The sequence below is a fragment of the Gambusia affinis genome, linkage group LG17 (assembly GCF_019740435.1).
Source record: "Gambusia affinis linkage group LG17, SWU_Gaff_1.0, whole genome shotgun sequence".
NCBI classification, from domain to species: domain Eukaryota; kingdom Metazoa; phylum Chordata; class Actinopteri; order Cyprinodontiformes; family Poeciliidae; genus Gambusia; species Gambusia affinis.
The window spans coordinates 22365194-22380337 of record NC_057884.1 but is presented as its reverse complement, the minus strand read 5'-3'; the positions used below and the strand labels follow the sequence as shown (position 1 = coordinate 22380337).

Here is a 15144-nt window from a genome sequence, read left to right as displayed (position 1 = left end):
GTTGCAATATGATAAAATGCTGATAAAAACAAGTTTGGATCAATTTGTCAAAATTGCTTCTCACGGAAACGCCGAGCCAGGAGCTCTTTGTGAAAAAGTAAATAAAAAGCTCTTTGGTTTTTCTCCAGGCTCTGATTCCCAGATGAACTCCTGGATGTTTGTGTGTTTTTGTCGAGCCGATGACACGAATCCCGCACAGATTTGTTGAACTTAAGCAGGGAAACGATCTCTAGAAAAATAAAACAAGTTTAGTTAAAGAAATAGCTTAAAAATCAATGAGAACTAAAATCGGTGAAAATCAACACCGCAAAGGTCAAAGGTGAAAAGTTCAGACAATAGCAAGACGTCATCCTGACCCAAGAGATGAAACTCTAGTCTGAACATTTTCAAGGTGTTTTTTGTAACTTTCTCACCTTTCAGAGTTTCAAACTTTTCTCCATTAGTTATTTTTATTCCCACCAACATTCATGAGAACCGATGTGTAAAATCAGACGCTAACCTGATTGGTTCCTAAGGAACCTTAATGTTCATTTCTCTGGTAAAGTTGGAGAACGAGTAATGTTTCATTTGAAGTAAATTAAATCTCGCCGCGTATATCAATACAAAGTACCTTCATATTTTCCAATTCCAACGTCCGCCGCCTCCGTCTCTCCCATTCGCTGTAATCACATTCTGGGTTTTGTTGTCCTCATCACGGCGGCGGCGGCGATGATGATTGCTGAGCGTTCACCACCGCCATGATCATCAACGCTTACACCTGATTGGATTTTAAACTCGTTAGCTGTCATCTTTAGCAGGTTGTGATAAGGATCCTCGATCTTCTCAAATTCATTCCTACTTGACGCAGATTTGTTTTTATTTCCTCTTCTGACCAGAAGGTAGTTTGTTTGTTTTTTCCTCTAGTTTGTCGAGTCATTAGGAAGTACTGGAGAAGAAGGAACTTTATTCTTTACATTTTGACTTCAGCACCTCTTGTCACTTTAAATCCAAATAAGATGCTGCTTACTTGGATGCAGTTATGCAACCATGCATCTTAGAAAAGCAGAAGTGGCGTCTCCTGCACATCCTACAAGAAAGCAGCAAGTGGTTTCTGGATAGTAAGTCAACAACAAAACACTTGTCTTTCCCAGCAACCATTGTGAAGCAGCAAAACCAGTGGACTGGATCTCAGCTTGTGTTGCTAGGTAACGGTCGGAACTCTGCTGAGGTTGCTAGGAGACGGGCAGAACTCTGCTGGTGTTGCCAGGTAAAGAAGTTACACTCTTAAGGTTTGTAAAATGCTTCATTTTCCAGACACCTGGAAACATAAACTTACTGCCAAAAACTTTGGTGCCGCTCCAAAAGCAGGAAGTGTAGTACAGCGCGGGGCATTCTGGGTAAATACAACATGCTGGTCTAGCGCCAGCAGGAGAATTAGCTAGTGGTCTTTAGCCAAACACAAAAGAGAAATCCTGCAACCACCACTCCATTTTTGTTTACATTTTGCAAAGGAAGTTGCGCTCAGAAGTTTTCATGTTGGTTCCTTCAGTAGTTCTTAGTGTGGCGCCCCCACAGGTGAGCAGGGGAACAAGTTTTTCAAAAGGTTTGGATAGTTTGACCCAGTGTAGTGTGAAAGTGAACCGGACCAGCTGAAAATGAACAAAAATCTGCCAGACTACCAAGTATGAAAACATATTTAAAACTTATTTTGAATAATAACAGTAACGTCATTAATTATAGAATAAAATAGGATATACTCATATGGTTATTTGTTCACAAGCTATTCCATCCAAAGTGGCAAATATAAAATAAAAAGTCAAAAACATGAGCAGGCTTAAACGCATCAAGCTGCATGTATGTTGGCGCAGTCACATTTAATAAGTATTCCAACTTTTCACTACTTTTCCTTTATGAATGTTTTAGAAACATACCTTATTTTATTGTAACATGTCTTTCATTATTTTTATTATGACTAGCCGTAAGTGAAAACATACCTGTCCATCAGCTGGCTAACGATCAACCGCCGGCTCGGCCCGGGCCGCCATTTTGTTTTCAAACATGCTTCGAGTTAGTTCCCGGCGGGGAGAGGAGACACACACCGGCGAGGAAATACGATGAGAGCAGGAAGAGGGAGGCATTTATGAGGTAAGGAACATCAGAGCGGGCTTGCTTGAGCTCTCGTTAACATCAAAACAAAAGCGAAGGGTGTGTATTTGATGTGGCGTCACGCAGAGCGGCCAGATTGAGTTCAAATGGATATTAACGGTGCAGGAGGCGGCCGGTCACCGTGGGGAAACAGAGTCCGTGACGTTCCCACTGCACTCTGCTGCTTCACAAACAGACAAAAACCCAATAACAGCCACAAATCTCCAGGTTTAATGAAGGTTGAACTGTTTATTTACTCCTTTATTGCTTCTGTGTATTGAATTGGAGGAAAGAGACGCAGGACCATCTGCTGCTGCAGCCGGAGTTTCCCTCCAAGAAAATCACTGAGGTCACTGCAGGGCTTGATGTTCAGGCCTCTGATGGTGAGTCGAGGCTGTTTTAAATAGATAAAACGGACTAAATTTACATCAAAAATCAAAATGAGAAATTCTGAGATAAATCTAAATTTTTATTAGAAAAAAATCAGGAAATTTGGGTTTCAAAAGTCAGAATTTTGCTTGAAAACAAAACAAGAAATTATGAGTTTAATCTTAGAAATATTCTAGAAAAACATGGAAAAAATCCTAAATTTTGCTAGAAAGAGCTCAGAAATGTGAGATTAATCTCCGAAAATGTCTAGAAAATACTTTAAAGTTTAAAAAGGTAGAAATTTTATAGAAGAACCAAAGGAGCTGGCAAAATAAAACATTTTTAGAGAAAAATATCTAAATTCATTTAGATATTTAAATAATATCTATTCTGAAATTTTCTGTTTCAAAATAGGAAAAAATTCCACTTTTTCTAGAATTTGTTTTTCTAAAACTTTATTAAAAAAATTTTCTCAAAAATTTCTGAGTTTAATCTAAAAAGTTTTTTCTCAGAAATTTTACTGTTGAAGTTCAAAATGTTCGGAGTCTTTCTGGTGATAAATGAGATAAAAATCATCCGGATAGTTTAATATCTTGTGGGAAAGACAAAGTAACAACAACAAATTTTGAGATTGATCTCCGAAATCTTCTAGATAAACTAGGAAAAGTCAAACTTTTCCACTTTGAGGCTCGGATGGTATTTTTGGGCTGAAATGTTGGGATTTGGTTGTTATTTGCTTCTGTGTGAAGGTTTCCTTATATAACTGGTTTAGCTCGGTCGCACCATTAGATCCTGTTTGATCTGCGTTTCGGGTTTTTTCCATGTAGGTGGTGAAAACCCGGCTGGGCCGTCAAACGGACAAATCTGAGGCCCAGTAAAGTGAAAAATGCAGCTGCAGCCGCCCACGTTGTTCAGATTCAGAACAATGGAGACGGAGGTGGAAGCTAACTGCTTTTTAATCTTCCAAAAACTGTTTGAAACCCACATAAAGCCTGAAAATCTCCCCGCTGTCTCCTTAGATTAAACAGTCTCTGGATTTCAGCTTTTATTTCATTAGGAAATCTGCATGTTTTCAAAATGACTCTGAAAAGGCTGGTCGGAGTTCAGGGGGTCCAAAACGTGGTGCAGGGGCCATTTGGCGCCGTTTCAGGTTGCCAACCAAGAGAGATTGACTATTTGGTCCTCATTAAAATGAAACATTCGGTCACAAAGCCACGACACTGAGCAGATTGTAGAAAAATCTCTTTAAATGATTGGTTCTCAGAGACGGACCAACCCGTCCTCACATATCAGTTAATCAGGACCTGAAGTTTAACACGCTCATTTCAGTTGGATTATTACGTAATATTTAATACAATAAAAAATTTAAGACAAGTAATTACTTTTTTTTTTTTTTACAGACAAAATTCCAAGAAAATGTTTTCAGTTTTGAAAAAAATTTTTTTTCAGTTTTTAGTTAATTTTTTTCGATATCAAATTATTTCTCTGTTTTAATTTTATTTTTTATAAAATTTTTTCCCTCTTTCAGATATTTCTTTTAGTTTAAAACTGTTTCAAAGTATTACAAGTATATTTTTTAGTTTCATATATTTATTCTTTTCAGAATTATTTTTAGTTTCAAGTTTCACTAATGTTTTTTGAGTTTCAAATCCTTTTTTGTCTCAAAATTATTTTTTCAGTTTCAGCATTTATTTTTTTTTTTTTAGATCCAACTTTTTGGCTCTACTTTAGCTCCATAGAACATCTTAAAACTGAAACATTGCTGCAGCCCAGTGAGACGGAGCATCTGCATCACTGCATCTCCACGGCGCTCAATCGTGTTTCCACACAGCAACATGTCTACCAGTTTGTTGCTAACGTTGCGTTGTTCCCCTGACGTTGCATTGCTCCCCTGACGTTGCGTTGCTCCCCTGACGTTGCATTGCTCCACTGACGTCTCCTGTAAACGTTTCCGTTGCGTTTCACCTTAAGGCTTAAAGTTTCTGACTGACACGTTCAGATCCCGACATATTGGAGGCAGAAATTTGTCATTTGGCCCCGTGACCCCGCCGTCACCCCGCCGTGACCCCTCACCGCTTCATCGTTTTCCCACCGACAAAACGCTGCAGCGCCGACGGCCTTTTGGGTCCGACCCGCCGCCACCTTTTTAATCTAAACTCAGTGAAAGGTCAGAGGTCAAACTCTTTTCATAGATGTGTTCCTACTTGTTCCTTTCAAAATAAACCTCGCCTCCTGCTGCTGTAGGACTAAAAGAGAGGCTTGTTCTCACGTAGAAACGAAGTGTTGGAGCTCAGACTTTGTTTAAACCGCAGGCGCAGTGTGTTTATGGGTCGGTTAAAAGGTTCCTGTCCGACTGACGGGTCTGTCAAATAAACAGCAGGACAAGTGGTGCCGCTTGTTTCTTCTTCCCCATAAAAGTCAAACATGTCCCCATCATATTCCGCGCTACCAGCATGGGTCACTGTTAGTCTAACACGTTTAACCTTTATCTTAATTGTCGCTCACTGAACATATTTCCTGGAAGAAAAGGAGCTCAGAGCGCCAGCAGAAACTGTTCACCCCCTTTGGACGTTTTACTGCGTTTAAAATCAACCATGAGATGAAAAATTTGGCTTTTCAGACCAAAAAAAAATACAAAAAATAGACCATATAATTTCAAAATAAAATGTGATTTCTTTCAAATAATGACAGTGAAATAAAAATGGTTAGGATAAAATAAGTGACTGCATAAATGTTATTTTTAGGAAATCAAAAGTTAGACAGAATAAAGGGGAAAATTGCCGCGCTCACGTTTCCATTTGGGTCTAAATTGCTTCTAAAATCAACTTCAACAATAAGGTCGTGTTTTTCAGTGTCTGAAAACTGAGCCATTTCAAAAACTTTCCATTTATTCATTTGCAGTTGACGGCGCTGAGCTGTTACCTAGCAACGCCAGCAGAGTTCCACCCGTTACCTAGCAACGCCAGCAGAGTTCCACCCGTTACCTAGCAACGCCAGCAGAGTTCCACCCGTTACCTAGCAACGCCAGCAGAGTTCCACCCGTTACCTAGCAACGCCAGCAGAGTTCCACCCGTTACCTAGCAACGCCAGCAGAGTTCCACCCGTTACCTAGCAACGTCAGCAGAGTTCCACCCGTTACCTAGCAACCCAAGTGGAGCTCGAGGTTAGCTACACTTTAAAGAGGTTAATATTGATGTATGATGGAGTGTTAGTGCTAAGAAATAAAAAATGTTACAATTATTTTCTCATGATATGAACATTCTCAAAATATTATGAATGTATTCAAAGTTTACGTTTCTAATTTTTTACTTTATTCTCATAATATTACTTTTTAAAGTTATTTTTCTTACTGTGGCCTTAATACTCTGTCTAACTTATGCAATCACTTTATTAAATATTTGTGTCTCATTGTCATTATTTTGTAGAAATCAGTTTTCACTTTTGTAGTAGCAATAAAAATATACTTTTTATAAGCACTGTAAATTATAAAGAGCTGCGGGGAAAATGTTTTTTTTTTTTAATATCTGCATGCAAAAGATTTATTTTGTTGTTTTGAACGAGAGAATAAAATAATATTGCAGCTAATATTGTGTTAATTTTGTGAATTATAGTTTATGTTAGCTAAAAACAAGGAAAAGCTTCCATCAGAAAAACCAATTTAAATGTTGGAATAAAATATAAAGCAGGAAGGTGAGAAGTAAGAGGCAGTAAATGTTGCTATTTTCCTCTGAGATGTTTGTTTTAATGTCAGCGCTGCTTCTTGGAAAGCTCTCTGCTCGGCCTAACGAGTCGTAATCACGCCTTGTGATTGTGTGATTGCTGGCGATGTTGACGTTGTTGCTGCTGCCACCTTCCTCTCTGCTCTCCTTCCAGAGCGGCTCTAAATATAGAGGCAGCAGTCGGAGGTAATGGGATGATGAATGGACGCAGCCAGGCCTAATTTCATGGGGCAGAAAATCACCAGAGGAACAAAGAAAAAAGCTAAACTTTAGAGGCTGTAATTATTATCCCCGGGGAAAAATCGGTCCCAAACTACGCCGCAGGAAATACGACTCGTGATAAAGCACCGTGTTGTACATGCTAAGGCTTGTGGGTATTCATGCGCTTTGACCTGAGGGATGTTTTCCATTCGTATGATTTCATCCCATTCGTCTTCTAAAAAGGCCGCGGACTTTTGGCCGCTAACAGCTGTTTGCTTTATTACAGCTGCAGGGATTTATCCCGTAATGTTTTATGTTAATAACAATGTTGAATGATTTACTGCAGCGCAGAGAAAGCTGCTCCATAAATTTATCGGCTCGCTTAGTAAAATATTTTCATTTCAGAGTCTGAGTTCAGAGGAGAAGGAGAGCTGGTTGATGGTTTTGGCTCTGCAGGATGAGTCTAAAGTTTAATGTGTTTTCACACCTGATGGTTCGGAGATTTGGTTCGAATCAAAGTCGCAACATTTGTTACATTTTTAGCTGCTGCGGTTCTCTTTCACGCTGCACTGTATAAAATAAGCCAAACTAAATAAAAAACCTGTTCCCCTCCTCACCTGTGGGGGCGCTGCACCAAGAATCACTGAAGGAAACAACGTGAAAACCTCTGAAGAAGACGCTGAGCGCAGCTTCCTGTTTTATAAAATGTAATCAGAATGTAGCGGCGTCAGATTTTAATTAATTTTTGGGTTTTTCATAAAGCTAACAGTTTCAGTGTGACCTCACACGAGATCTAAATGACTAAATATTTAGCTAGCTTCAAATATTTAGCTTAAAGCTAAATATTTCATTTGGAACTAAATATTTAATTTGATAATTAACTAAATATTCAGCACTTAATTAAATATTTATCTCAGTGCTGGTTTGAAATATTTAGTTTGAAGCTAAATACAATCTACTTATCTAAACGTTGGAGCTAAATATGTAGTTTGCTATCAGCTAAATATTTATCTTCCTAACTAAATACCCAGACATTTAGTTTGCTAACTACCTAAATATTTAGTTTGGATCTAAATATTCTTCACGTTGAAACTGTTATTTATAATTAAATGAACAACATAGTGAAAAGATTTCCTCTTTGATAAATGAATCCCATTTTTCTTTTTAGAAATAAATAATTAAAATTATTATTGATGTATTTTGATTATGCAGCAAAAATAAATGCCTCTTCCTGGCAGTTGCAGTTGTCTTGAGAGGAATTGTTGATTTTTGTCAATTTTACATCTAAATTACTGAACCTGATTCCTGCATGATGCTCCTGCTGTGCCTGTTTTCACCAGCAGAGGGCGCAGCTGTGGCTTTTATCCGAGTTTTCAGCCTCATCTTTGGGTTCCTCCGGTCCAGGAATATCTACCTTCTCCCGAATAGGTCTGGGAATGCTGCTTGGCTCCTGGAGTAAATATGAAAATAAAGCTGGACCCAGGAAAGCCCTAATTAGTCCGTCACTCCAAACTAACACTTCAGCCCGCTCCAGATCCCGGCCCGGCCCGCAGCATTTTCCCCCGCTGTCAGAGCTGGTCATGAGTGTCAGATTTAATCTGGTGCAGGGGTCGAGCGGGGCCCGGGGTGCTGGGAGAAACCCATCATTTTCATTTTGTTTGTGTGTGTGTGTGTGTGTGTGTGTGATGGATACAAGAGATAGAGGAAAAGATCGGGCCTCTGAGAAGGAAACAGCCTGACAAATTCAATAAAACAATCTGAGCAGCGCCTGCTGAACGTTCTGCTTCGCTTTGCCTCTCAGAATAAATATGAGTCGTCTGAACGCAGGGCTTTACTGTTGGGTGTAATTGTCTCATTTTTTCCTGAAGCGGCGGTTTTCCTCCGTTGTTTGGCAGAGTGAATCCAATTACAGGTGTCGCCATCGCTCACGGTGGCGGGCGGAGAGGATGATGCGGCGATCTGGACGATTGATCGGCTGTTTGCGGCGGTGATCGCATTGATTAGCCATGAAATGTGCCGGGCAGCAGCTGACATCGCTCAAATACCAATGAGAGGGGAGGTTCAGCTGGGGAGGGAGGAGGAAGAGGCGAGGGGAGGGAGAGGAAATCAAAGATGTCCGCCTTTCCTGTTGGGAGAGGAAGAGAAGGAAAATAACTTATAGGAAAACAAGTAGGATGAGTTTAGGAACATCCATCCATCATTTATTGTCCTGTTGTGGTTTTTAGAAGATGAATCTTTGACTAGGTCACCTAGAAATCTTTGGGTTGTTTGTGTCTCTAAATGTTTCTCAGCTGGAGCAACGTGACTCAGAGGAAAGTGAGTTTCACTCGCCGTGTTTCTCATTTCCTTTATGACCCGCGTACCGTCAGTGGGGCTGGTTTTAGTCATAATTACTTATTATTTTACAGGACAGAATGCAGTAATTGGATCCCAGTTTGAGGTTTTCCTCACATTCCTGCTTAATCCCGTCATGTTCCAGTGTTTTCCTTGCTAACAAGGTTCCAACCTGAGCCTTCACTCTGCACTGCAGGAGTCCAAATTACCTTATAAAAGGACCTACACATAGAGCTGGACAGTTTTCTGTTCTTGTCCCAAACCGAAATGTACAGGAGACGATTAGGGCCACTGGAAAAAATGTCACTGTCACGTTCAGTCCAGTTCAGTCCGGTTCAGTTCAGTCCAGTCTGGTTCAGTCCAGTTCAGTCCGGTTCAGTCCAGTCCAGTCCAGTCCAGTCCAGTCCAGTTCAGTCCAGTCCGGTTTGGTTCAGTTCGATTCAGTCCAGTCCAGTTCAGTCCAGTCCAGTCCAGTCCAGTCCAGTCCAGTTCAGTCCAGTCCAGTCCAGTTCAGTCCAGTCCAGTCCAGTCCAGTCCAGTCCAGTTCAGTCCAGTCCAGTTCAGTGTTTACTACAACGTGGCGATGATGAATCGTTTTTCAGACTCTAAGTGGGATTACTTCCTGTCTCTGGAGCAGCTGGACTTCCCAGGTGTTGCTGTGGAAAAACCATCTGCTTCATTAACTGGGAGTTGTTCCAGTCTCCGCTCGCTCTCCCAGTTTCATAAATAAGACTGGGCGCTGCGCTGCAGACGGGCTTCATGGCCCAACATCGATTAGCGCCAGTTCAAGGTGGGCAGAACGTTACAGGTGCTGCAGATGAAACCTTTGAATGGAAAATAAATTGAAGCTTTTGCTATTATCCAGAAAGTTTTATTTTAATTAATTTTAAATCCACAAGGACTTTTCTGTCCTGGCTGGAAATGAGGTTTTTGGAAATAAAACACAAAGACATGAAATGATCTTTGAGAAGCAAATAATTAAAAAGTTAATGATGTTTAGAGGAGAAAAGGAGCCACTTTAAAGTTTTTACAGCGCTAATGAAGACGGGAAAACCCGGAGGAGAAACGGTCAGGCCAGGTCAACGGCACCAGACTGGGAATACTGGTTCCCAGTCTGATTTACTGGAATATTCCAGATTAACTGTCCAGATTAAAGGTGGAAACCTGAAATGTTTTCATGGAGATTCAGGATGAAAAAAATTCAGAAAACCACAAAATGGAGAAAAAGAAAGATGAAAACATGAAGGTCAAACTGAAGGTCAATGGAGAGAATGTAGATGGATGGATGAACAGATGGATGGATGGATGGATCCACAGATGGATGGATGAACAGATGGATGGTTGGATGGATGGATGGTTGGATGGATGGATGGTTGGATGAACAGATGGTTGGATGGATGGTTGGATGAACAGATGGTTGGATGAACAGATGGATGGTTGGATGGATGGATGGTTGGATGAACAGATGGTTGGATGGATGGATGGATGGATGGTTGGATGAACAGATGGATGGTTGGATGGATGGATGAACAGATGGTTGGATGGATAGTTGGATGAACAGATGGTTGGATGGATAGTTGGATGAACAGATGGTTGGATGGATGGATGGTTGGATGAACAGATGGTTGGATGGATAGTTGGATGAACAGATGGATGGTTGGATGGATGGTTGGATGAACAGATGGATGGATGGATGGATGGTTGGATGAACAGATGGTTGGATGGATAGTTGGATGAACAGATGGATGGATGGTTGGATGAACAGATGGTTGGATGAACAGATGGATGGTTGGATGAACAGATGGTTGGATGAACAGATGGTTGGATGAACAGATGGTTGGATGGATGGTTGGATGGATGGTTGGATGAACAGATGGTTGGATGAACGGTTGGATGGTTGGATCCACCAGAATCCAGTTTAAAATCCCGTAACGATGAAAATCTGTTTTGTGATTATTTTTAATCTCCAAACTTTAGTTTCCACATTTTGACTGAAAGATTTTTTTGGGATTTTGACCAAAAATTAGAATTTTGAGAACAAAAGAAAGATTTTTTTTTTTTCTATCATTGGGCCCTAATGTTCCTCCGTAGCTCTGCCACCAGCGCTTGGCTAATGGCTAACGACGGCTCATTTTTAATGGCTCAACCAGCCGAGGTTCATGAAACAAAGAGATTTATTTCGACTCTCTCTGTGAGAAACATTTCTCTCTAATAAAGTCATTCTGCAAATTCAATTATTTTCCTTCCAGAAGTCAAACAGACGACATTTTCAAAGACATTTTACATGCAAATTACAGCAGATATCTACAACAAACACCAGCGCTGTAAATCTGTCACGCTTCATCACCAAGAAAAATGAAAAAGTGATTTGAAATAATGGATCTTGGCATGTTTAGTCTGTTTGCAGTGACACACGTTTCTATTTCAGCAGCTGATGGGCGATGAGCTTCTTTGATGATCAAAACAGAAATCAGAGCTCGTTAAGCCTGATGATCAGCCGCCATCTTGTTCCGTTTCATGCTAGTGATGATCAGCAGCTCCTCTCTGGGAATTTCAGGAGTTTATCAGAAGCACAGCATGTTACAGACAATCTGTATATTTTCACCAAACACTGAAGTATTTAAGTTTGAAATGTAGAGAATTTGCTAGAAAAAAAAGTCAGATATTTTGAGATTAATTTAAGAAATGTTCTAGAAAAAAACCTTGGAAAAGTCCAAAAAAATAGCTAGAAAAGACTCAGAGATTTTGTTTAAAGAAAATTTGGAAATTTCTGTTTAAAACGTCCAAAGTTTGCTTGGAATAAATCCAAAGATTTGAGATCAATCCCAGAAAGTTTTGAGAGAAAACTTGAAATTTCTGACCTGGAAAGTCAAATTTGCTGGAAGAAATTAACATCAGAAACTTTTGAGAAAACACAGAAATTTCTGAGCTGGAAAATCAAAAATTTGCTTGAAAAAGCTGAAACTTTTCTCGACTTCTGAAACTCAAATTTTTTAATAATCTAAAAATTATTGAGTTTTTTCCAGCAAATTTTTCTAGGGAAGATTATTAGGGCTATTGGAAAAAAAATATTTTTACTTTTTCCTCAAAATTCTGTCAAAAATCAAAATTTTCTCTTTTCAGTTAGAAATTTCCACGTTTTTGTCAAATTCACCTAAAAATGTCTGAATTTTTATAGCTAATTTTTGACTTTTTTCTGTTTTTCATAGATTCTAGTTTTGTTTTAATGAATTTGATGAGATGTTTTTGACAGAAATGTTTCTCTGTCCTCTGGCCCGATGCTCCGCTCTGCCATATGGGAATCGTGCTGCAGTCGTCTGCCTTCGCTCTGTGATGTAATTAGTAGCTTCTGCTGTCAGGATTGAGGCTCCTGTTTATCTTTGTCACAGATTGTCCATTAAACCGTCGTTAGTCGGCTACATTCTGCAGGACTTCGCCCCGTTTGCAGAGTTACGGCCAAATATTGCCGTATATCCTGTAATTGATGGCTCCGGTTTGGCCCAGCGGATCTGTTAGCAGCTTTTTCTGAGGTTAATGCAAACTTCAGAACCAGGAGGACACTGAGGGTCCGTCCACATGAAAGCAAGACGAGGCAGGACGTAAATCCTCGCTGCTCATCTGCTCTGAATCCGGAGCTTTTAGGATCCAATCAGAGCGGATCTGTGAGGCCGCCGTCCGGAGGTCGTTTTATGTTTGACTCTTTTCATTATTCATCATTCATCATTGAGGCTCGGACTGCGGCAGGACCGTAAATCTACGGATCACCGCGCAGGTTATCTGAGCCTAATGCTAACTTTGGCACGGCGCCATGTTGATGCTAGCATGCTGATGTTTATGGGACGCCTGTTTGTAGTTACACTGTCAAAAACCAACAGCAATAATTCAGATTATTTAGCCTGACATAAGAAAAAACGGGTTTCATTCATTCATTCATTTAGTAAATGTCACAGTTGTTGGCAGTGGCGGAGCTAGACTTTTATTTCTGGGGGGGCCAATGGGGGGCCAGGGCTATCTGTAAGGGGTCCACTGACTATGACAATGACAATACAGTAAAAGTACTTTCATTCACATACTATATATAAATAAAGACTCATGAAATGAGATTTGCTCATGTAATTTGCAGTTTATTATCAATGCATGCCACACAAAGCATAAGTGGACATTAACCTCTAAATGACACCATTGTAACAAGACAAGACTTACAATGAGAATGCAGTGTCACACAGTTCACAATTACAATATCTCAAAAAAGAAGGTTGTATGTTATGGAAACTGTTATTTAATAGATGCTACATGTGCATTTTATTTTCGAACTTAATGCAGCTATGACCAAATGTACTGACTCCTAAACTATCATTGGTACAAGTACCAGTCGGTGAAGACCCAAATCATGACGAGAAACACAAGACTTCTTCATGCACTCATAAAAGTAAAATCCTTCGGTTGTTGTGAGATGAAGCAAAATATGTTACAAAGTCATCCATGTTGAGGCCCCGTGCCCTCCTTGACTCTATGCTAAGTGTTCCAATGTGACTTAGCCTGGCATCAGCCATTGTTGTCCTTAGGTAACTTTTAATTAATTTTAAAGCAGAAAAGCTTCTCTCACAAGAAGCAGTACTAACTGGACTAACTACTGCAATCTTGCAAAGTCTGAATAATTCATGTAAAACCTCTTTATAAGGTTCAAGAAACAGAATAAAATCAAGCAAAGTAGAAGGTGTGCCTAAATCACTCTTTATTCTCTGATCAAGCAAACGCCTTATTTGGTGCACTTCATGTTTCAGGTCATCTAAATCTGACTCAAAGATATGTCCAAAAGCAATCAGAGGCTCCTCATTCAAGAAAGTTGCACTTTTGGGGTTTAGGGACTGCACTCCTTGCAGGGTGCCACTGGGTCCTTTTGGAAAAGCAAAAGGAGTGCTGGACACTGCTGAGAAGAGATCAGTGGTATCTCCTGCAATTGCCCCTTCTGGCTCATCATCATCCTGGTCAGGCAGAGCTTTCTGTGTTTTCAGACTCCTCCTTTGATGGAACTACGTTGTAAAAACAGTACATTAACATAATTGAACCAACAATTAAAGAAACACATTAGCAGAAGCCAGCAAGTAAAAATAACCTAAAACGGGGCAGGAATTTGACTGTTTCTGTAGATACTCTGACCTGGTGATGGTGGATTGGTGTTTGCCAGACTTTCTTTCTCGTGACTGTTCTCAGGACATGAGCTACCAGGACTGCTGATGTCAGAGCTGAACCCTGTTTGATCTGTGCCTGATTTGCTTCTTTTTATAAAGAAGCTGTCTATCCTGCCTCCCTGTCTTTTCATTCTCAACTGACCCTAGGAAAAAAAACAAGCCAGTCATGTTATGCCAAGTATCACTTCCTATTACTTAGTGTTAATAGATCCCCACTTCCAGTGTGTAGGTCAGGGGAAACAGACTGTGGCTGTATGTTCAGCATTCAAACTTCTCAGCTACTGGACCGACTAACCTGTTTTTGTTCATGATCATTATCGACTTTATTTATAAAGCACTTTAACAGCAGCCAGAGCTGAAATAAAGTGCTAAACATCAGCGATAAGATAAAATGAAACATAAAAGAAAATGACAAAGCTAAACACATAAGAATTTAAATAAATTAAACATTTCATGGAAAACATAATAAAGCAAAAAGAGTAACAGATTAAATTGTCACAAGTTCATGCCCTTTCCTAGGGGAAACGGAACCTCTAACAAAGTGTTGCCGTTTCATAGAAAATGTTTAGAAAAGAATTAGTAAAAATAGCAAATGTCAGTGGGGAACTTGTGTGGAGTTTTTTCACTCATTTTATAGTACAAGCTGGCTCCATTAGCATTACCTTTCACAGGTAAGAAAGAAAGAACACAATTTTATGAACAGAATTTCTTGACTTTGTGTAAACGACAGCTTCTGAGCCAATAAATATTTCCCATGTAATTATATTGGCCAGAAGTAACTACTCTGATTTTATTTTCTTAGTATAGCTAACATTTTTCATTCTGTATAGTTTTATTTAATGCGAGAGCTAATAAGAAATCGCTGTTAGAAAGAAAGAGCATTACAGACCAGAGGATTTTGGCAGGTCATATAATCAGGAATGTCGTGATCCATTCTGTCTGATAACACATGCACCACGTTGGATACTTTTTTTTTTACTTCCCGTATTTATCCTCCCGACATTGTTCAGGCAGACGTGAGTGGTAAACACACTGAAACACGTCAGCGTCTTTACAATACTTTTTGCTTCTGCGTGCATTACGAGTCTGACTGGCAGGCGTGACGTATCATAGGAACTGGCCGACGCTCACTAAGTCGGCGTTCACGTATGTCTATAGCTGTAGCATTGTTAGCTTGATGCTCGCAACTTATAGTAGTAACTCAA

At 39.9% G+C, this 15144-nt stretch overlaps 1 protein-coding gene and 2 long non-coding RNA genes across 4 annotated transcripts in view; 1 reads left to right on the top strand and 2 right to left on the bottom strand.

The window, feature by feature from the left end:
• Positions 1-165: 165 nt before the first annotated feature.
• Positions 166-2070, bottom strand: LOC122846980. The gene is made up of 3 exons (XR_006373302.1): positions 1974-2070; positions 611-757; positions 166-229 (listed from the first exon to the last, which is right to left on the bottom strand). It is a non-coding gene; the product is annotated as an uncharacterized LOC122846980 (long non-coding RNA).
• Positions 2037-15144, top strand: part of LOC122846981 — a 50997-nt gene continuing 37889 nt past the window's right edge. The window contains exons 1-3 of one of the 2 annotated variants that reach the window (XR_006373303.1): positions 2037-2124; positions 2413-2507; positions 3321-3594. This is a non-coding gene — a long non-coding RNA (uncharacterized LOC122846981). Of the gene's footprint in view, positions 2125-2412; positions 2508-3320; positions 3595-15144 lie in introns of those variants that run through there. The other variant, XR_006373304.1, reaches the window with a different exon arrangement.
• The window catches only part of LOC122846979 (ephrin-A5b-like), a 105918-nt gene continuing 99224 nt past the window's right edge, over positions 8451-15144 (bottom strand). Inside the window, exon 6 of the transcript XR_006373300.1 lies at positions 8451-8538. The gene's annotated coding sequence lies outside the window, so the exon portion shown is untranslated. The remainder of the gene's footprint in view (positions 8539-15144) is intronic.